The 21,603-nt window shown below is 49.2% G+C and overlaps 1 protein-coding gene across 20 annotated transcripts in view; it reads right to left on the bottom strand.

The window, feature by feature from the left end:
* EIF4G1 (eukaryotic translation initiation factor 4 gamma 1) overlaps positions 1–17,524 on the bottom strand; it is an 81,087-nt gene extending 63,563 nt beyond the window's left edge. For 8 of the 20 annotated variants that reach the window (XM_082223843.1, XM_082223846.1, XM_082223847.1 and 5 more), the window contains exon 1: positions 17,370–17,524. The gene's annotated coding sequence lies outside the window, so the exon portion shown is untranslated. Of the gene's footprint in view, positions 1–2,035; positions 2,297–9,400; positions 9,469–11,447; positions 11,492–13,199; positions 13,367–13,543; positions 13,632–17,369 lie in introns of those variants that run through there. The other 12 variants (XM_082223854.1, XM_082223863.1, XM_082223857.1 and 9 more) reach the window with 9 other exon arrangements.
* Positions 17,525–21,603: the final 4,079 nt, after the last annotated feature.

Below are 21,603 nucleotides of genomic sequence, written 5' to 3'. Positions count from 1 at the left end.
ACCCTCTCGCAACACGTCCTCCCCATTTTCTCGGTCACTACAAGGGGCAAGTGAGAGCCCCTCACACATTTCCTGCAGAGGTAGCATGCCAGCTCTTCTTGCTATTGTGCTCCCTAGTGCAATAGGCCAAGTCAAAAAGGAACCGTGTTGCAAGCCCACCCAGCATATTATATGACAAAGCAGCTAAATTCACCTGGGTGGGAATGAGGAGGAAACATCTGAGCAGCCAGTTCCAACAAAGGACAAGAAAAGACCCCCGTCCCATCCCAGGTTTGCTCCACCAAGTGCCTGCTTGGGCTAAGGTGGGTTTAGAAGCCTCCTAATGGTCTACAGCATGGACCGGATCCGACCCAACCGCCTTCTAAATCCAGCCCACGGATGGTCCAGGAATCAGTGTGTTTTTACATGAGTTGAATGTATCCTTTTATTTAAAATGCATCTCTGGGTTATTTGTGGGGCCTAGGAATTTGTTCATCCCCTCCCCAAAATATAGTCCAGCCCCCCACAAGGTCTGAGGGACAGTGGACCAGCCCCCTGCTGAAAAAGTTTGCTGACCCCTGGTCTACAGGCCTCAGCCCAAGCAAGGGCTAACTGGCTGCGGTTTTCACAAGCACACGCAGATGGGTGAAGGTGCATAGGCCAGGGTGGCAAGGCAGAGGGAACGTCTTTCAGGACGCCAGGCAGTAAACAGTCCTACAGCTGCCCTGTGGAACCTTATGGGAATAGGATCCCTTTGGTCTGGACAGGGGCAGTGCCCTCTCCAGCACAAAGCAAGGTAGAGCCACTCTACCCAAACAGACCCAGAGACCTGGCGCAACCTGACCCTTGGGCTGCTGCTGTCAGCGTTTCAGGCGACTAAAGACTTTGGGAGAGAGGAGGAAACGTACGCAATGCAAAGGAGGCAAAAAACCAAGACAGGATCAGGAGGCTTCTGCAGGGCTCCAGTTCAGCACACAAGAACAGCGTGGCCAGATATTTGTGGGGGGCCTCGCCAAGGGCACCCTAACAAGCCTTTTGATTCTGAAATTTTCCCAGGGCATTGGCAACAACAACAATAAAAAACTTAAGTATATGTGGTGGTCCTGGGTGTGGGTGGCACATCAGCACCAATTTCTTCACCTCTGCTCAGAATTAGAGCCACCAGTTCTCATAATTCCCTTCTCCCCAGTATCCTCAGCCCTTACTAAAACGGGATACGTTTTTTTAAAGGACCATAATTTAGTACATACTACGTTTCTGTGTATGTGTGTGTGCGCACACACACAGATTTAGGAGAGGGGGAGCAGCTGAAGCTGCACAGACCACAACTGCACAGTTTGCAACAATTATCCCCCCCCCCTTTGAGCATCTAGACACAGTGTGGTGCAGCATCACGCAGACAGGCAAGGAGGGAGCATGCAGCAGCCCTTCCTATAGGAAGCAGCTCCACACAGCCTGATGGGGCACGTCTACCAGGAGACACCACCCCAAACAGTTCTGAATTTTCCAGACATAGAAACAGAAGCACCCCCCCCACCTCTTGCAAAACCAAACTGCAGGGACAGCCATGCTCCCAGAAAGAAAAGGGGCCAGCCCAAAAAAACTGAAGCCAGAGGCCCCAGGAGGTGTAGGGAGCTGGATCGTTGCTTTAGGGGAGGCCCAGCCGAGGTAGCTAGTCTCCCCTGAAAAGCCCACGCGAAGTTTTGCAGACAGTCAGCACCACCCCAAGGTCTGGGGAGAGGCAACTGCGAGCATGAGTCGTTTCCCCAGCACTCCAAATATGCCCAGTTAATTCTTTAGGCAGGCCAGCTCCCGTGCCAAGCACCCTTTCCTCCCCAAGCCGAGGCATTCTCAAAGAGTAGGCCCAACCCTAACCAACGCCGGCAACGAAGAAAAGATATTTGCTATGCAATTCCTTTCCTCCACCCACCCTGCTCCATGACACCCCCTTCCCAAAACGGGGGCAAGCAGAAAGTCGAGGTCTCAATGTGGAACAGCCTCCCCACCTCACCCCGCCATCCTCAAAACATGCACAGAAAAGATGCAAAATACTCACCCCTAAGTAGGCAAAACCCCGGGCCAGTTTTGCAAGCAGCTGAGACTTTTCATCTGCCAGACTTTGAGAAAACGACAGAGGGTGGTTGGGTGGAGTTGGGGGGGGGGAGAATATCAGCCTGCAAACCTGCTGGTGAGCGGCATGGAGGGTCGGGCTTGCCAAACATGGGCAAGGCAGGGGACAGCCCCCCACCCCCACCCTGGGAAGGCCAGGAACATGAGTGCCGGGAGCTGCCGGTGGTGTCAGATCGCAGAGTCTGCTGCACTGCAGAGACACCGAGACAGGGAGAGGAGAGAGGCAGGCTGAAGAGAACCAGGGAGCACCCAAAACCCCACCCACAGTCATAGCCATTCGGCCCCAGCACTGCCCAAACCAGTCGGAGAAAATCCCACGCCTACACGCCTGAGTCACTCGCGTTGCACAGGCAAGAGGAGGAAGGAGGCAGGCTCCTGGCCCAGCCCAGCCCAGCCTCTTCCCTCTTGGCAGGACCAAGCAACCAGGCACCCACCTGTGCTGCCAATGCAGGCACGAGACAGACAGCAGAGGAAGTCTGGGTGCTGCGCCATTTCGCGGTGCCCACACCCACAGGAAGCCTCCCTGCGCCCGGGAAGGCGCCCTGCCTCACCCCCATCCCGAAGTGCAGAAGACGCAGGCCAAGGAGAGGGAACTGCGCACCCGTCAGACTCTGCCCTTCAAAATCAGCAAGAGCAGCAGTGGCTGGAATGGGGAGGGGGCAGCAAGAGGCAGCCACACTTGCCTTAAGAGGGAGAGGAGTAAAGCAGCTAAGGGGATTTGCAAAGCAGCAGCCCTAGTGGGGGGGGGGGATTGACTGGAAAGACACTGGTGCAGCTCCTGTCTCAGTACTTCACTAGCTGGGCCTGGGACACTTGGGGTTGCGTGTCCCACGACAACTATAAACACAGCGTGGTTTCAGGCGAGGATCACCCCCAGACTCAGTTCCCCATCTGAAAACTGGGAACAGCAGCGACCCATGCGCCGGCTTGCACAACAGAAGACTGTCGTACACTCTGAGAACTTAAAGGAATCACTTAAGCAATCACCAGAAGGTACCATTTTCTCAGTGCCTTCTCTCAAACAACCTTGTCCCACCAACAGATGGCTTCTTGTAGCCAAGCAGGCTTCATGAATCTACCTGTAAATAACAGTTCAAGACCAGGTGCATAGTCTGGGAATCATTTTGGACTCACAGCTGTCCATGGAGGCACAAGTCACTTCTATGTCCAGGGCCAGCTCCATCAGAGACCCTACCTGCCTATGCACTGTCTCACCAGAGTGGTACATGCTCTGACTATCCCTTGTTTGGACTACTGCAATGCACTCCATGCAGGGCTACCCTCGCAGGCGATTTGGAAACTACAACTAATCCAGAATGCGACAGCTAGACTGGTGACTAGGAACATGCGCTGGGACCATATAACAGCAGCTTGAAAGATCTACACTGGCTCCCAGTATGTTTCTGAGCAAAATTCAAAGTATTGGTGCTGACCTTTAAAGCCTTAAATGGCCTTGGCCTTGTATACCTGAAGCAGCGCCTCCAACCCCATTGTTCAGCCCAGAATCACACTGAGATCCACCTCAGAGGGCCTTCTGGCAGTCCCCTCACTGCAAGAAGTGAGGTTACAGGGAACCAGGCAGAGGGCTTCTCGGCAGTGGTGCCCTCCCTATGGAAACTCCGCAAAACCGGAAGTGGTGTCCCAGTTTGCAAACTTTACCTCAGTCTAAGAACGGAATATGAACGGTGGAAGAGCACCGGCGGCAGGAGGCCTCATTAGGGAAAGTGCGCCTCGGTTTAAGAATGATTTTGGTTTAAGAAAGGACTTCTGGTTTTGCGCAGTTTGTAAACTGAATAGTTCGTAAACAGGGCTGTTCTTAAATCGAGGTACCACTGTATAGGGAAGTTTTTACTGTGTTTGATGTTTTGATTTGTTGGAATCTGTTCAGATTGGCTGGGACAACCCAGTCAGATGGGCAACATATTATTATTATTATTATTATTATTATTATTATTACTATTACTATTATTATTATTAGATGCACAAGGAAAGACTGAAAGCCGCATTCCCATGTTCAAATTCCTACAGAAAACCTGAGAACCCGATGCCTTACAGAGGCAAACTCTCTTCACATGAGACAGAAGACCTCCCCTCTTTCACACACACACACACACACAAAGGGAAAAGCCAACAGCAGAATCAACATTGCCTGCTTTAGGCCTGAACCTAACACAGAATGCATGAAACAGACAGCACCACACACTGCACACATGCACAGAACTACAGCCCAAGCCGCAACTGAAGTATTGACAACAATGCTCTTTTTCTCCCCAATGGCCAGTCACCACTTCTTTCTTTGGTCCCATCGAATGGGCCAATGCTTCTCAAACAAGGCCAAGAAGGGGACTTTGGGGAAGGTGGGGAAGGTAGCTCAGTCAATAAAGAACGAGACTCTTAGTCTCAGGGTGCTGGGTTTGAGCCCCACATTGCGCAAAAAGATTCCTGCATTGCAGAGGGTTGGACCACATGATCCTTGTGGTGCCTCCTAACTCAGCAACTCTGCGATCATGGTTCTTCATTAGCGTATCTTAAGGTATTCCAAAGTTTGGGTTGCAACCACACTGAGTCCCTGCTTAAGACATCTCAGGTCTAGAGAACTCAAGCTCCACATGGAAGGGTGCAAGGCAAAAAACTCAGGAGCGGCAAGAGACAGTACACTAAATAAATTTTCGAAAGTGAGGACCTGTGTCTGGAAGATGGAGGTTCTGTGGGTGGGTGGTTCCTGTGTCCGGGAATTAGGCAGGCAACCAGTTATGAGAGGAGTTGCACAACCCTGAAGGAACAGGTTTGTAGCCTGGGAGAATTCATGGATTCCAACATGTTACTGGAGTCTCAAGTGGCTTCTGTGGTTAGGAGTGCTTATGCCCAACTTAGGTTGTTTCACCAGCTATGGAAGTTCCTGGACCAGCCCAATCTCAGGTGACCTCCCACCTGAACCACTGCATTGCACTCTATATGGGGCTGCCCCACGTCCAGAGACTGCAGCCAGCATAGAGTGTGACTGCCAGGTTGGCAAGTGGTCCAACCTGTTGGGATCCCTTGCCACCAGTCCTCCACTGCCTACCAATGAGCTACCGTGTTAGCACTAAAAGGTTTTGGACTCAAGTTCTTTAAAGAGCGGCTGCCCCAGTATCACCCACTTTGGGGCCCTACACTTGGCAGGGGAAGCCAACTTGGTGGTGGCATGCGGTTGCCATTGACCAGTGGCAGGGCCTTCTTGGTGGCACTTCTCCATTTGGGGAGTGCCCTTCCTGGTGAGGTGTGTAGGTATTCCTTATTAGTCACATCTAGGAGGAATTTTAAAGCGCTCCAGTCTACTTAGGCATTTAATGGCTAAAAGATAACATTCCCAGCAACCCTGAAATTATCAGCTGTGAGATTAGGCGACCGTTTTCAACTATGCTTTTATTTTTTAACTGTTTTATCGCTGCTGTGTTTGCAGCCCTGATATCCTTTGAAGGAAGGGCATGATATAAATGGAAAAAGTTGTCTAAAATATTGCAGGGTTGGGAGGAGAAGAAAAGGCTCCGCTACCATTACCAAGGGTAACCATTAAGGTGTTAGCACCAATCCACAAAGATCACTGCCGTCAAAGGGATACGCAGGTCATATTTTTGAAGGGAGCTATTCCAGGACTTTGACCCAACTGCTACCCCAAGCAGTGGGTCCTCCTCTCTCCTGTATTGGAAGGAAAAGACACACTGCTCCCCACAAAAGCCGGCCAGCTGGCTGCTGGCGAATTCACAAGCACCCAAGACTTCAGCAACTCAAGGTCTGCCGGCATATCGATTAGCATGGCCAAGCCCATTAAACAAACACCTCAAAGGTTAAAGAGTGCCAAAGCAAGGAGGCGGAGACTTAAGAGAGGCAGCTCCCTTGTGCTCCAGGGTCCATTAGCACATCAAGGAACAAATGGGAGGAGCAGATAACCATTCCCTCCCCAGCCCCCTTTTTCAGCTGTGAATGCTTTTCTCCACCCAGCTTCACCACACCCATGACTGGAGCTCACCTACTTCCTAACAAGCTTTGGAATTAAGAACTCTACTTGCCACATCCCCCCTCTTTATTCCTTGTCAACATCCTGGCTCTTCCTGTCCAGTTAAGACCAGCAATAGCTCAGTCAGTAGGGCACAAGCATGAGACCCTTTAATCTCAGGGTTGTGGGTTTGAGCCTCACATTGGGCATTGCAGGGGGTTGGACTAGATGACCCTCATGGTGCCTTCTACAATTCTCTGATTCCCCCTCTTCTGTCTCCAGATGCTGGCCCTTCCCTGCAAGGGCAGCACAGGGACTAAGCAGCAGCGGACCTTATTGCCACCAGATCCAAATCACACCCGTGCCAGGAATTTGTTGCGTTTTCTGCAAGTCCTCCCATCAGCCACGCATTGGTAGTAATTCTGGCCTACCTTGACAGGATTGCCGCAAAATTGCTGAGGTGCTGAATGCAAAACACCTTTTCAAAATTCTAAACTTTTACAAAAATGCTAAGGTTTGCTGTTGGTGTTGATCCCCTTCCTTTAAAAAACAAAAACCCAAACCCTAATTGCCAACCAAAGCAAAGCAGCAAGTGAGGCAACACCGAAAAGGAAACTTCCCCGACCTGTTTGTCAGAGTTGGGGTCCAATGATGATGCAAGCACCTCTGGGAAGAGACCACAGTGGCACTGGTTATTTCACTGGCAAAAATCAATAGCCACTCTGACCTTAGGCTGCCCAAATGCTCCCAAACTTGTGAAATCAAAAGCAGGTCAGTCTGCATGGACTAGGTCACCAGCCATCACAAACGACACCCCATTTGGGGGCGGACATGGTTGACAGGCACATTAGAATCTTCTTCTGCCAAATGAACTGTGAGGTTCCAAAATTCACCTTGATATATCATGATCAGTACTTGCCGATCGAAGGGAAGCGGTGCAAGGCATCTCCGATCTTGCTCCGGGGGGGCTTGTCTTTATGCTTCAATGGACAGAACTATGATCCCCAGGAGAAAAGGCTATTTTCAGTAAAACGGTATGGGAATTTCCCACTTATGTTTTCAGAAACTGAGAGCAAGGCTCTATGAAGGTGGTAGAGCACAGTCAACATAAAAGTTTAGGAACAGTGATACAGACTCCTCCCTTTTAAAAATAAAAAAGAGGGGCACATTTCTCTGATCTTTCCTCACTTTGAATTCCTTTCTCAGGGTTATTGAGAGTGGCTGGGGAAACCCAGCCAGATGGGTGGGGTATGTATAAATAAATAAATATCATCATATCATCACCATGTTACACAGCTCTCAGGCACATAAAAACATGTGGAAGAAACACATCTGCTACACTAGCGTTCTACATTTTCAGGTGCACAAGCAAGAAGTCTCGGGTGGAAAGTGGGGCTCAGAGAGAACAGTACATGACCTAAAGCACACTAAGGAGGCCTGTAGTGGTTGCAACGCCCAACCCGAAACTTGGGGAGGTTTCTGAGGGGAACAAGGAAATGAATTCCATCTTTAACAGCAAGGACGGACAGAAGGTCTTGATGCTCCCTCAGAAAGGACTTAGGTTTTGGAAGGGGTGGGGACTGTGATGTCCAGGGCAATTGGCTTCACCAGGATCTGTAAGAAACAGCAAGCAACCCATCTATTGAGGATTGACACCAATGCACTGCAAATGCTCAGGAGATATGGCATGGCTTCCTTCTCAACCCCTCCACCCTGGTGAAAGTTTTATTTTGGGAATAATTTGTTACAGGGTGCCCTCTGATAAACACCTCCTGCCAGGCCTACTTGGGGTGGCACCCTTTTGATTTGTCACCAGGCTGCCACCATTTTAATTTTTCATGATGCTCTTGATTTAGAATTACTCCAGGCCATTTCAAGGATTTTACATGGTGGTCACCAGTATAGAACACAAAGGGAGAGCATTAAGAGGGTCCCTGGGGACGTTAAGGGTGACAGGCCATGCCAGGGCCCTGGGGCCCATGCCAGCTGCCCAAGGATGCTGCATGGGAACACTGAATTAGCTCACTTGCTTGGCTCATCTGGGCTGTGCTAAAACCGAGCAGACAGCAAATTCAATCTTGCTTCACACCCATGCAATGTAGGTTAACGTGGGGTTGGCATGTTGAGAGTTCTGCCTCAAAGCACTGAAAATGGGCAATAAGGAACAGGTATAATAGGAGTTTAGGAAACGAGGCTGCAGAAATTAATCCAACTGCAGAATTTCCATTTGCGGGTGAACATGCCACAAATGGAAAATGGCCGATGGAGAATGTAAGATGCCCACGACTTCGTAAGTAGCATTTGACAAAGCAGGAATTGTACTCTTTGTTTTGTGGCTGCTTACAGCAGTTTCCTATTCACTGGTTCAATAAAACTTCTTCCACAGGTGCTCAGGCAGGCACTGCAACTGCCCTGACTAGTCTATCTTCCTACAAATCTCCTCTCAAAGAAATACCTTTCTCCATTGAAGCCAACTGCTTAACACAGCCTTCCTTAGCCTGGAGTGCTCCAGATATTTAGGACTACAGGTAACTCACAATCTTAGATTATTTTACTTGTGTTCACAGCTTTGTGTGGGTGGGGGAAATTAAAAATAAAATGGAGCGCGGAGGAAACCCATTCTTCATTTTATTTATTCCCTGCCCACCATTACGGGCTTACCAGGCAGCCCAGAGCCCTCGACAGCAAAGGGAGGCTCCAGACTTTGGGGAGGTGGTGCAACGTCTCTGGCATGGTTCTAGATGCCTCCTCCCCAAAGCTGGGCAAGCACTTACTAGGCTTTGAGAAGGAGGTGGGAGGATTCTAGGATCCTGCCAAAACCCTCACAACAAAGCGGCCACGGAAGGGCTCTGGGACACTGCCAGAGCCCTTTCCGCCTATTTCCTGAAGTTGGGCAAGAGGTCCTCCACCATGCAGGGAGCCTGGTTCCGGAAATTCCTGGCAGTACGCATTTATATACATGGACCCCCAGAACCTAAACCCTGCGTAAGATATGAGATACGTGCACTGCTATCAGGAGCAGATGGGAGCTACAGTTCAAAACCTCTACAAGGCAACAAGTTGGAAAAAGCTGGGTTAACACCATAACTCCTATCCTAACAAAAATAAAGCCCAAGCACATTTAATCAAATGTGCTCCCCACTGTTCCTTTTCAGACCTTGCTTGTCTCCCTTTCCTTTGACGCCTCCAACATAAAACTTTTGATCGACCACATCATGATAGGGAAGGGCTCCTAGCTTACTGTGCTTTATTGAGAATGAGCAGCATGGTGCCCTGCTGCCACTGAGAGAAACAAGGCAGGAAGAAACAATTTACCTTGGGTTCTTGCGATGTCTGGACAGGCACCCTGCTTATTTTGCTCCTTCGTTGTTCGCTTGTAAATCCTGTTAAGGGAGCAACAAATTTTTGCCTAATTCTGGAGGGGCATGACTTAGTCCTTAAGAGTTGTGGTATTGCGCTCTCTAATGCTAAGTCTAAGTGCTGCTTACAACCAAAACCAGAAGTCACACACATATTCTGGGTGTCGAAGAGAATGAGAGGCGATATGATAGCCATCTTCAAATATCTAAAAGGCTGTCACATGGAAGATGGAGCAAGCTTGTTTTCTCCTGCTCCAAAAGGTAGGACCCAAACCAATGGCTTCAAGTTACAAGAAAGGAGATTCTGACTAAACTTCAGGAAGAACTCTCTGAGTGAGAGCTGTCTGAGAGTGGAACAGACTCTCATGAAAGGTGGTGGACTCTCCTTCCTTGGGAGGATTTTAAGGAGAGGTTGGATGGCCATTTGTCACATATGAACAAGTTGAGATGCCTACACTGCAGGGGGGATTGGACTAGATGACCCTTGGAGTCCCTTCCAACTCTACAATTCAACGATTCCAACCCATTATTCTTAAACCTTTCATATCTTCCGTCACTTAACGAAAGTATAACAAGAGGGTGCCCTTTTATGCAACTTCTCAGCAGATGCCCAACTGGCCTTCGACAAAAGCACTCCAAAAAGCAGCCTGCTCCAGATCTAAACAGACTTAGGCCCCATCTCCTAACATCTAAGTCCTTTCCCCTAGATCCCCATTTCAAAAGGGACTGATGATATGGGAATCCCAAAGCAATGCTCTGTCCTCGTGTTCATTTAATGCAGTTCAGTTACTCTGCCAACTGTGCTGTTGTTTTCCCAGCAAAAGCAGATATTCTCCCATCCTTTCAAAGAATGTTTATGGGCAAAACAAGGATCTAGGAGTATTGTTGTGTTCTGGTGACTGCAGATATGAAACCTCAAGCTGCTTGTTTTATCTGCACTGATGTAAAAACATCTAGGCACTTCTCATACATTACCTTAAGTGACCCTGGCAACTGTTAGGTTAGTTATCACACCGCAAATTGCAGATATACAATCAAGAGGACGGCACAAATTAAGGGAGGATGGGCCTATCTCTGGCTATTAGTTATCATTGCTATATGAAACCTGCATCTGAACACTCAAGGCTGTCAAACTTGTAGGCACTGGAAGAATCCAGTTGGCCAGGGTGAGAACAAAATGCTGGATTTGAAGATCGTTCACTCGTTTGGGGTTGAGGGGAGGCTAATACTGGCTTGTGTAAGTTTTGAATCTGGGACTTCCTGGCTCACACTTCTACTCTCAACGCTTCACAACTTCTCAAGGTAGCTAAAGTTAATATTCCAGATTAACAAAAATTACAAGGGAGCGCTCTTGTGCCTCTTGCCTGTGGCAGTATCATCGTTTCCTGAAATGCCTTCTCCAACAAGGGATTTGGGAAGATAAAAGAAACCTGGAAAGGCAGGATTCTCTCCAGATGACGAAGTGGGGAAAGGGAAAGAGGAAGCATTTTGCACCTCCACCCTGTCATTAGTCCCTTCCTTGCACTGCTCCTGAAGGCAGAACTTTGTTCCTTCTTCTCTGTGACAGGAAGTGAGCATGGAACAGAGTGCAACAGGCACCATTTCTGAGGGAAGTTAATTGAGGGAGGACCTTTCTGGGTGAAAGGGAAAGTCTTGAGAATATAAACTGCTCTTCTGAACTGCTTAAGGGTGTTTTAGGACTTCTGTATAGGGAATTCTACAGACATCACTGCATGCAATGAGCAGTTGTGTACTCCACCAGTATAGAGACTGACCAATTCAGGCTTTTTGCTGCATTCAGATTCAATAAAAAACAAAACTTGACCATTTAACACACACACACCACTATGTGCCGGGGTACATACAATTCTCTACACAGAAACTACTGTCCATTACAAGTCTTTATCTCGGATGAATTGCAGGTAGCGTGGTTAAAATGAACAAACTTGTATCCTTGGATTCAGAAGACCTGGGCTGAAAACCCAGCTTGGCCACAAACTCACCAAATGGCCTTGGGGAAGTCACACTCTCAGCCTCAGCTCCTAAACTGCGTAATGAAAACAATAATATTTAGTATTTATGTAGCACCTTTCCACATTTTATCTCAGTATTTTTCAAAAATAGCAACAATGTAAGGTAGGTTAGCATTATCCACAAATGTCTGAGGCTTGACAAAGGCCTCCCCTGCAAGCGACTATGTATTACATTCATATTCTGCCTTTCGTCCATCATGGAATAGGGTAGATGAGGGACTTTCAGGTGGCCCTCCATCCAAGAACTGATACAGATCTGCCTTCAGAAAGGCATCCTGTGCCTTTTAAGATTGTGCAGAGTGAGATTTGAACCAGGACCTTCATGGGTCACAGCTTAATCCTGTAACCACTTGCAAATGCCAACATTGAAAGAAGATAAGCACAGGGGACATGTAACATGCTAGACAACAAGGGGAAACCGCTTTGGATAGAGGGGAAACTGCTTCCCAGAGGACAAGGCCAGCAGCTGCCCCACAGTATAGCCCCAGAAGTACAATGGAGACATCAAACTAGGAAACCCCTCAGTTTGACTTGTGATTCTCACATTTGCCCAGTGATAGGGTGGGGAAACATGGTGGTAGTTCCTCTGCATTTTGACACTTCCTGCTCCTGGGCAGAGCTGGCTCCTATTTTTTTATTTTTATTTTTTATTCTAGAGCTTAGGAATTTGAAATATTTTCCTAGCCCTACTTTTGAGGGACACACCCTTGTGTTCTGCAATTATAAGTAAGAAGAGCCACAGTATTCCTCCATTACAGAAGGTCCTACACTCAACTATGCAGAAAAGTGAAGCAAGCCTTCCGATGTGAACTGAGCACCCTTATTCCCTGACTCCCCTCACCCTTTCACTTAACACAAGCACACTCCCAGACAAAATAGCAGAGAATTCCACCCACCACCATTGCCAGAAGCAACCCAATGAAACGCTGTTTAGCACGAAATGCGAACGTGGACTGTTACGATACAAGCCTTCCACCCTCCCCTGTAGGGCAAACTACATAAAACCAGGAAATGTGCAATCGAGGTTCAAGATGTCCTCCCTCTCCCACACTTTCAGAGACAGTTGGTGTTACTCCACACAGTAAGATCTCCTTTAATCACCATCCAAACCCACCATGACAGCAAGCCGCCTTCCTAAAAGGAAAATGCGCAAACAAGTGGCAGCCTTTCAGGGACTGAACAAACAGATTAATATGGGTTGTTGTTGTTCTCAAAATAAAAACCCAACAACTCAACACAACAAAATCTGAAAGTTTAGATGTGCACAAGTAAAACTGGGTTGCTTAAGAAATTGCTGAGTAATTTTTAACGTCTGTTCTGGGCGGTAAGAGGACTAACATATGTTTGGGGGAAACAAGGCACAACCAATGTGCGCGGGCGTGGGGAGGGGGGAACACACGCAAAAACTAACAGAGGGCACAAGACAAAGGAGATGCAAAGGTTTATTTACCCTCCGCATTTATTTTATTTTGTACAAAGGGCCGGAAGGCAAGCATGAAGAGCCATCCATTGGGGAAAGGGCAGCAGCCGGCGAATAAGGGCGGGCCAGGCAATATTTCAGAGAAGGGGGTGCCTTAAATACAAAGCACCAAGATCCCCCACCACCCCAAGCCCTTTCCCCTCTCTTCTGCTCTGCAAAGCCCCAAACCCAGCCGCAACCGGAAAGCGAGGGGTAAAGGGAATTTGGGTCGGGGGTTGGAGAGAGAAAGGACCCGGACGCACCTCGGCCGGTGGCACATGGGCGCAAAAAAAGAGAACCCCAAACCTCGAGACCTTCCTCCTCCGGGGGTGGAGGGTGGCGTTTCTTCCCCTCCGAGGTTCCCCCGCGCGTCGCGCCGGCCAGGATGGCAAGCAGGAAGCCAGGCCCCGGCCCGCCTGCTCCAAGGACACGTGTCCTAGCCGGGCGGCCCCGCAGGGGAAGGAGGGAGCCGCGGCCCACGCGGTGGCGACTGCCGGGCGCCCTGCGCGCTGGCCGCAAGAGCGCCCGCAGCGGGCGGCGAGAGAAAGGCAGGCGGGCGTAGCGCGGCCGGGCCCCGTCCCCGCACCGCCGCCGCTTCCGACCGTACCCGAGTTGCGCCGCAAGCACGTGGGGCTGGCCCGGTAGTCGGAGGCGGACGCCAAGCACCGGCGCGGTAGCAGCCACAGCCAGCGAGGGAGGAGGTGGAGGGAGCGGAGGAGGTGGAGCCGCAGCAGGGCCAGCCCCGACGGCGGCCTAGGGCTGGGCGAAGTGAGCAAGGAAGGAAGGAAGAGGCGAACACGTGGGCCCAGCGGGATGCAGGCACCGGGCGGGCTTCGGGCCTACAAGCGGGGTGGGAAAGGCCGATCCGGCGCCGCAGGGTCCCTGCGCGCGGCGAGTGCTCCGCAGATGTGGGCGCGCAGCTGCAGAGCAGCCATCGCCCGGATTCCGCCCCGTTCCCACGTGCGCAGAGGCCACGGAAGGGGAGACCCTACCGGGTGCGGCTGCTTGGAATTTTAGAGGGTGTACCCACGCCCCAATACCAATACAGAACGGGGCGATCCTAAGCTTCCCGGCTTCGCCTAAAAGCGGGCAGCTGCTGCGCCGATGAGCCCCGTTAAGGCGTGCACCCACCCGCAGCACCCCTAATATGTTTGGATGCAAGAGTGAAGATCTACATTTCCCAGCGTGTTCCATAAATTCAGACCCCGCAGGCCCTATGCACTTACGGCAGGACCATTCCGAACTGAACGGGGTGTTTACCTATGCCAAATGAACCAAAACACTGCATACGAAGCACAACAGTACTTAGGTACCACAGGTTATGCGGGGTCGAGAGCCCTGCAGGTTTCAAACGCGGGGTGGGGTGAGAGGAGTGCCACATTTTATGAGCTCGTATACTGGGACTGGAAACTCCGGGGGCGGTCGGGGAGGGGGGGTCGCAGTTATCGGCAGATCTGAGCCCGTTTCAAAGCATATGGAGCGGGGTACAGGATTCAGGAATCTAAATACACCACCACGTTGAAAACCTCTACAGAGGAACGCAGGCAGGCCTTGTAAGTAAATTACTGAGCTCAATGGGTTTTACTTCCAAGGAAATGTATATACAATCAGCAGGCACATCACAGCCTTATATGGGGCAGGCGCATTTCAGAGGAGTGGCTGTTTTGTTGCATAATATCAGCCTTCTCCAACATGGGCAAACATCACTGTAGTCCAACACATCCAGGAGGTGACTGGTCCTCTCGATAAAGGTATTCTGTCTGGGGACATTCAGTCCTATATATGCACAATAGGAGACTGGAATGTCACAAGCATGTACCAAAACAATTGATTCCTGCCTATATGTACTAAGGAGAACAAAAGCTTATGTGCCAGAAGATCTTCAGATGTCCACTCAAGGTTATGCAGCTTTCACCTCCCTTTTATTCAGGTTCATTAATGAAGTTATTTTAATCCATGTTACTTTACAGAGTTCAGAAAAGAGCTAGGTGATGGATTAAACTACCAAAAAGGCACAGTGATAAATATAAGGACACCCCGTAGCTACCTTGAACTCTATAAGGAAAAGTGGAGTAGAAACGTTTTAATAAGTTGTGGGAAAATGATTGCTTAAGTGATACCAACAAAACTATTGTGGAAAGAAAGAGAGGAGGGTGTTAAAAGATTTGTCAGGGACAAAGTTACAATTCAGTGAAAAGCAGGATCGGACCCTCCAGATGCAGTCTAAATGGCTCAGATGTAAAGGAACTCAAATCATAAGGAAATGAAATAATCTATAAGTATAAGAACCTTATAAAGGTCCAGTCTTGTATTTTAATAGTCCAAATAGGATGGGGGCTAGTTGAAGATATTAAATTTCAGGCCTCAGAAGAGCATAATCTCATAAAATACAAGCTGCCAGTACATTTTGGGACAGACCTCGTTTGTCTCATGGCTACTGGCCAAGAAGGGAACCTGGTTTAAGACCTCAAGCTATTTAAACTCAAGTCGCATAAAATTAAAGCTCAGTCTTCATCAAATGCTACGAATATCATAAATATGGCATATAGGGGTAGCTGGAGGCCTTAGAAGCGCCTTCTAAATTGTGGAAATGGTGCCCTAAATACTGTGTGTGCTATATACTGGGCTCTATAGATAAGCAGGGAGGGGACTTTAACAAGGTCTAACTGTACAGAAATGAGTTGGTTGATAGTTTCAGCAGCAAGTAGAATTATATGAGATAGCAGCTGGTCTCAACTTTAGACATTGTAGTACTGTGCTAGCATGCCAAAGTTGTCATGCAACTAAGCTCTAGAAGGCCCCTTTGGTTTCAGGTATCCTTTCAGAAAATGTGATTTCATGTCTTAAACAGTGCACAATTCATGGGAAGAAGGGATTTGTTGACCCCATACTTTGTGGGAGAGAATTGATTGTGGAGCTGGAAATTCTGTTTCTTCAGTAATTTTGATTAACACTTTCAGAGTGCAAAATTATTTAAAGTCATGTTTTATTCATGGCACACTGGCTTCAGACTTTGTTCACACTGTACTTATCTAGAGTTAACTATACGTATAGCAGAAACCCTGAAGAAGCTTGCATAGAAAGGCCTTGGGCTCCATAAATATTATACAGATTGAGCATCAGAGGGGTCTGTTTATTATAGTGTTTGCCCATTGGAAAGACACTGTTTTGAGTTCCTACTGATAGTTATGCAAGACTGGCTATGCTTCCAGAGCACAGGCCTCTCTTCCGGGCTCATATGCAGTTTGAGAGAGGCCTAGTACCTGTACTAAGGCCCTACAACAGCAGCACATATAAAGGGCTCGTTTTAGGGTCAAAATCCTCGTCAGTACCTAGATAGATAAGGAAAGGCTCCTCTAAGTTTCAGGGCGTTCTCCGAAAGGAGGCTGGCTATGGGGGTGGACCTTTGTCCCCCACTACTGGCCTGTGCCAAGGGCATATTTGCTTGGAAAGCTCTCGTTCTTAAAACACAGCTTGAGTAAGATGCAGGGCAAAAAATAAATTTACTTCTTATTAAAATACAGGCACCACAGCCATGACCTACAGGATACTTGGCTGCCTTGTGGAGTCTGCATTTGGGGTGGGGAGCGAGAGAAAGGGCTCGAATTCAGGACCGAAAAACCTCACATCTGTTCCAGGTGCGGAGACGTTTTAAAAACAAGATACTGGCGTTATGTGAAAGAAAGGTTGGTTTGTTGGAGCAGACAGAGCCTCAGCATGAGAGGCGTAGCTACGAGGGGGCTAGCCAGGCTTTTTTGGCCCGGGTGAAGCCCCCCCCCCCCCCAGGGGAGCTATTGAGGCACACACAGCCCGCGTAGAGATACCAAACTGGGTCTTTGAAACGGGTGAAATGGGAGCCCAGTTTCGCCCCTGCTCGGAAACACCCTTTCCGTAACCTTGCGCTTCGCAGGCACGCGAGGAAGCCGAGAGAGAAGCGCCGTCTGCACGCGCCCAGGAGCACCCTGCGCAGGCCGAAGGAAGCGGGAGCACAAAGGCCGGCTCCACGCTCCCAGAGAAAGCCTAGTCAGCGGGAGGAGGAGGGGGAGGAGGAACCGGGGAGAGGCCGGGTCTCTCTCCTGGCAGCCGCCCTTCAACCGGGCGCGGGGACCACGAGGCCTATCCCGGCCGGCGTCTCCTTCCTTCCTCCTCCCGCCCCACGTGGTGCTCAGGCGAGGCCTCCGAGGGCCAGGCAGGCGGCCGGGTAGGCGAGGGGGCAATGGCGGCCGGAGCCCAGTCAGGGCGCGACGAGAGGCTGGGGGTGAGGGGGGGGAATGCCCTCGTCGCGGGAGGGGGGCAGCAGGGGGAGGAGACCGGCGAGGCCCCGCCTCTCTCCTCCCACCCCACCCCCACCGCGCCAACCGCGGCCTACTCTGGCTTTCTCTCTCGCGCCCCCCCCCGCGCCGCACCTTCCCCCCTCCCCCCGCCGCGGTTACCTTCAGTCTCCTTCAGTCCGGGGAGCGGGGCCCGACGCAGCCGCAGCGCAGCCCAGCACGACCATTTCCGGAGCCGCTCTCCGAGGGGAGGGGCGGGGCAAGAGGAAGGGAGGAGGGTCGGTCACGGGGCGAGGGAGGACGGCGCCGAGGGGGCGGGGCTCGCCTGAAGCCTCTCAGGGGGAAGGGAGGGAGGTGGGGGCGAATTGGGAGGGGTGGATTGAGCTGCCGCCCCGCCTTCGTCACGTGGACCGCGCCATGCTCTGGTATTGGGGGACGGAGGGGAGAGAAAGAAAAGAGGCGGTCAGGTGACCCCCGCGCGGTCGGCGCGGCCTTTTGGGCACGTGACCTCCACGCGAGGCAGGGAGGCGGGCGGGCTGGCCGGCCGGCGCGCGCACCTGCGTCACGTGGCGGGGAGAGGAGCTTCCGTTTCCCCTTGTCGAAAAGCGTTCTTGCCGCCGCCCGGTGCCACTCTATGGTCGTGACACGTGTGGGTGGTGGGGGAGGGGATCGGGCCCGGAGTAGTTTCCTCGCTCTTCTTAATGAATAAGCACAGGGAAATCAATATATATGTGTGTTTGTATATATGTACATTATAAACACACGCACAACAGTAATTTCGGAGAGAAATAATGTTTTTATTCTATTAATGCTTAGTTGTTTTTAATAATTTTTTTCTCCATATACGCCGCCTCGAGACCTGATGGGGGAAAGCTGTGATATAAATAAATGCACAATAATTATACTAAACATCCCAGTGTTCCAATAGGACTGGCCCTACCAGCATACGTAGTAACAGGAGCTGCTGGTGGCTTCAGGCTTCCAAGGGCGGCGTCAGCTCATTCTTCTCTTCCACCTGGTTCAGAATGCGATGCTCCCAGCCAATGATTGACTGACATTCTGTCGGTGGTCCCTGCTGTTCCCTTACAGCCTCCACCCCGCCTCTGGATTTCCTCATGGCACCTTGGTATCAAGTTTAACCCACAAGAGCTAAATGGAACTTCTAGGTTCAGAGGCACTCTGATCCCAGATTGCAGGTCTTGGATGATAAAAACATATAGAGGGTGCCTCTGAAGTATGTCTGAAAACTTCAGTTGGCAAAGAATGTGGCAGCAAGGGTGCAAGTGGGTGCTTGGGCACGGGAGCTCATTATACCTATCTTACAGCAGCTGCACTCATTGGTTGGCAGTTTGTAAATGGGCTTAATTCATGCTGGTCATTACTTCTAAAGTTCTAAATGGCTTGAGTGCATGCTGACTGAGCAGCCATCTCCTTCTGTTGCCAACTGTTCACTCTTAACACCTTCCCTCCAAATATTGCTTCTTTCTAAATCGGTTTGTTCCTCGATCCCCCCTCTCCCTGGCCCTATTCAAAAACACATAATCTCAAGGGGTATTTTCTCACTTTTCCCTCAACTCACCTCTATGACTTGGGCTCACAAGGACTAAGCTCCAACTAATAATAAACTGCATGGTGATTTAAAAGTGAGTAAATTATGTACTTATTGACTGACCCTAGACAACAAGATTGCATGAAGATACTCTGCAAATATGCTGGTTTAAAAATAATGATTGTTTCCTATGAAAGATCTACCTACCTGTCAAAATGGCGTAATGAAGCAGACAGTAATGAAAAACATCAACTGACAGTGCCCTGCAGATATTATGCTGGCCTTTGCTTGCAGATGTTGAAAAGTGCCCTCTCTTGGACGTAAGTTTGTACGCAGAGGAAAGGAAAGGCCATGAACCTGCCTGAACCCAAAGCCATCAAATGTTCTTTTAGACACTTGTGGAATTTGAACAAGCTAGAGTCAGAAAGGACACTTTTTAAATAACATAGTACATCCATATCTTGAATTCTGGCTTTGATCAGCAGTTGAATCTAATTGTCAAGAGATGCTTCAAAATCACATTGTTGGTTAGTCAGCAAGCAAGATAATTGCTAAATGTTGCTTATGGTGACAGATAACGATGCAGACACTCTGCAGTAGTCATCTCACCCCACCATCCTCTCACAAAATGAGCCTGAATGAATGAGCTGAAGTGTTTCTTTCATATGAGATCATGCTTATTCACCATCACCCAGTGTTCAAGTCAGGAGGGACGGTTAGTCTTTTCTGTAGCACTGACTCATGTAATTCCCTTTTCTTCCCTTCAGCCACCCATACTACCTCTGCAAAAAACCTAGCCCAGAGTCAGATAAGAAACCCACTCACTCCTCTGCCGTGCCTTTCTGTTCCCTTTTAATTTGTAAGGTTTGTGTTCTGTCCCCAACCACTAAAAACTCCTCCTTTCTTGTCATTCACTACATGAGGGGTGGGGAACCTTTTTTTCTAAAGAGGGACACATTTCCACAGGGGCCGGGTAGGCAGCGTCAGAAGTAGACGTGACTTTTCTTTCTGCCACCTTTGTATTTTTTTCTACCATTCCTTTCCTCCCTGTTAGCAGTGCTGCCAGAGATTGCTCTTACAAGAGATCTGAACTCATTGCCTAAGCTGCAGTATACAGATGCTCAAGAAAACTCCTTGCCAACATCAGGACCCCTAAGAACTGAGATAAAACAGGAAACACAGGCTATGTCAGAATCTGCAGACTGTCTGGTGAACTCGTCAAACAAAAGACGAGGAAAAAGTAAGATTTCTAGCAGTTATGCCTGCTCCTCTTTTCACCTCCCTGGCCAGCACACACAAATGTAAATTTGAATAAGCTCACCACAGGGTCCCCAAAAAATGAGTGTCTACCATTTAATTGTCCCAACATTTGGTTTCTTACATGCCAAATTTCTGGCTTTTGCATTGCTCTATAGCAAGTGATTCTTAAGCCTTGGCATGATGTCCTCCCGAATTTGCTTTTTTTAAAAAAAAGAAATGTAGACACCCAAGGTATATAATAGCACTGAGATAGTCAGTATCAGGATTTAAGGAAAGGAAGTAGAAAATAAATCCCCCAGCCCCACGGCCATGAGGGGAATAATAGAGGAGATTCCATCTGCTTACTTTCTAATCAGTACAATGCATATAGCTGTGTGGTTAGCAAGGATGACGTATCTTGTGACCTACAGCTATTTAAAAAAATGCCTCAGTTGATGTATTTCTAATAGTGAAATAAAGGTACAATTTGGCTATTTAGGAGAATGGTGCAATGCATCCTTTTGCGCTTTCTGAAAAGTACTTACAGCCACAATGGGGTGTGTGTGTGTGTGTGATTATATATATATATACACACACATACATATACATGTTTTAAATAGTATTCCCTGATCAAATGAATCTACAACATATTAAACTTGAAAGGTGCAGCGCTGGAAAAGGTGCAGGGAAGAACAACCAAAATACTCACAAGCCGTGCAGCAACTTCCCCTGCAAGGAGAACTTAAAACATTTGGGGGCTATTTTGTTTAGGGGGAAAAGGCAAGGGAGGGGGAGACACAATAGAAGTGTATGGCATGGAGAAAGTAGCTTTTTCTCCCTCTTCCAAAGCTAGAATCTAGTACAGCAGAATGGTGGGAGATGCAGGACAGACAGAAGGAATTACTTCTTCACATGGTGCAGTTAAACTCTGGTATTCTCAAAGATGTGGTGGTGGCCACCCATTTACATTGTCTAATCCAGACATGGCCAAACCACTGGTCCTGTTAGCTAGGGATGATGCGAGTTGTAGTCCCAAAACATCTGGAGGGCCAAGTTTGGCCAATCTGCTGCCAAGGAGTGTGGTGGAGTCTCCTCCTTTGGAGGTCTTTAAGCAGAGGCTTGACAACCATATGTCAGGAGTGCTCTGATGGTGTTTCCTGCTTGGCAGGGGGTTGGACTCGATGGCCCTTGTGGTCTCTTCCAACTCTATGATTCTATGTTTAAAACTAACTCACCAAATTAGTTTTATAAATGGCTATATGATGCTTGTAGACTCAGAGACAGCATCTGTCTCAACCTCAGAGGGGCTGGAGGACCCAACACACATCTAACCAATGTCCAGGGGGCACAGCAGCATTTATGTGATGTGCCATCTTGCATCAGCTTGCCTTTATCAGCCTCCCAAGATGCCAGCTTCCACCCACTGCACTCTGCCCTCATTTTGACACCTGTGCTGTTAATGCTGGGACAAGCCGATGCCAAATCAGCCTCTCAACACTTCTCTAGTGAATTAATGTGGAGATGGGGATGCCATAGGCTACAGAGGCAACCAAGGGCCAGGCAAGACCTTTAGGCTTTGTGCTCAGGAGTCCTGCTGTAGTCCAGCAC

This window comes from Podarcis vaucheri (assembly GCF_965113315.1).
Source record: "Podarcis vaucheri genome assembly, chromosome: 5".
NCBI lineage: Eukaryota > Metazoa > Chordata > Lepidosauria > Squamata > Lacertidae > Podarcis > Podarcis vaucheri.
Note: the sequence above shows the minus strand (reverse complement) of the source record. Positions and strands in the feature narration are given on the sequence as shown.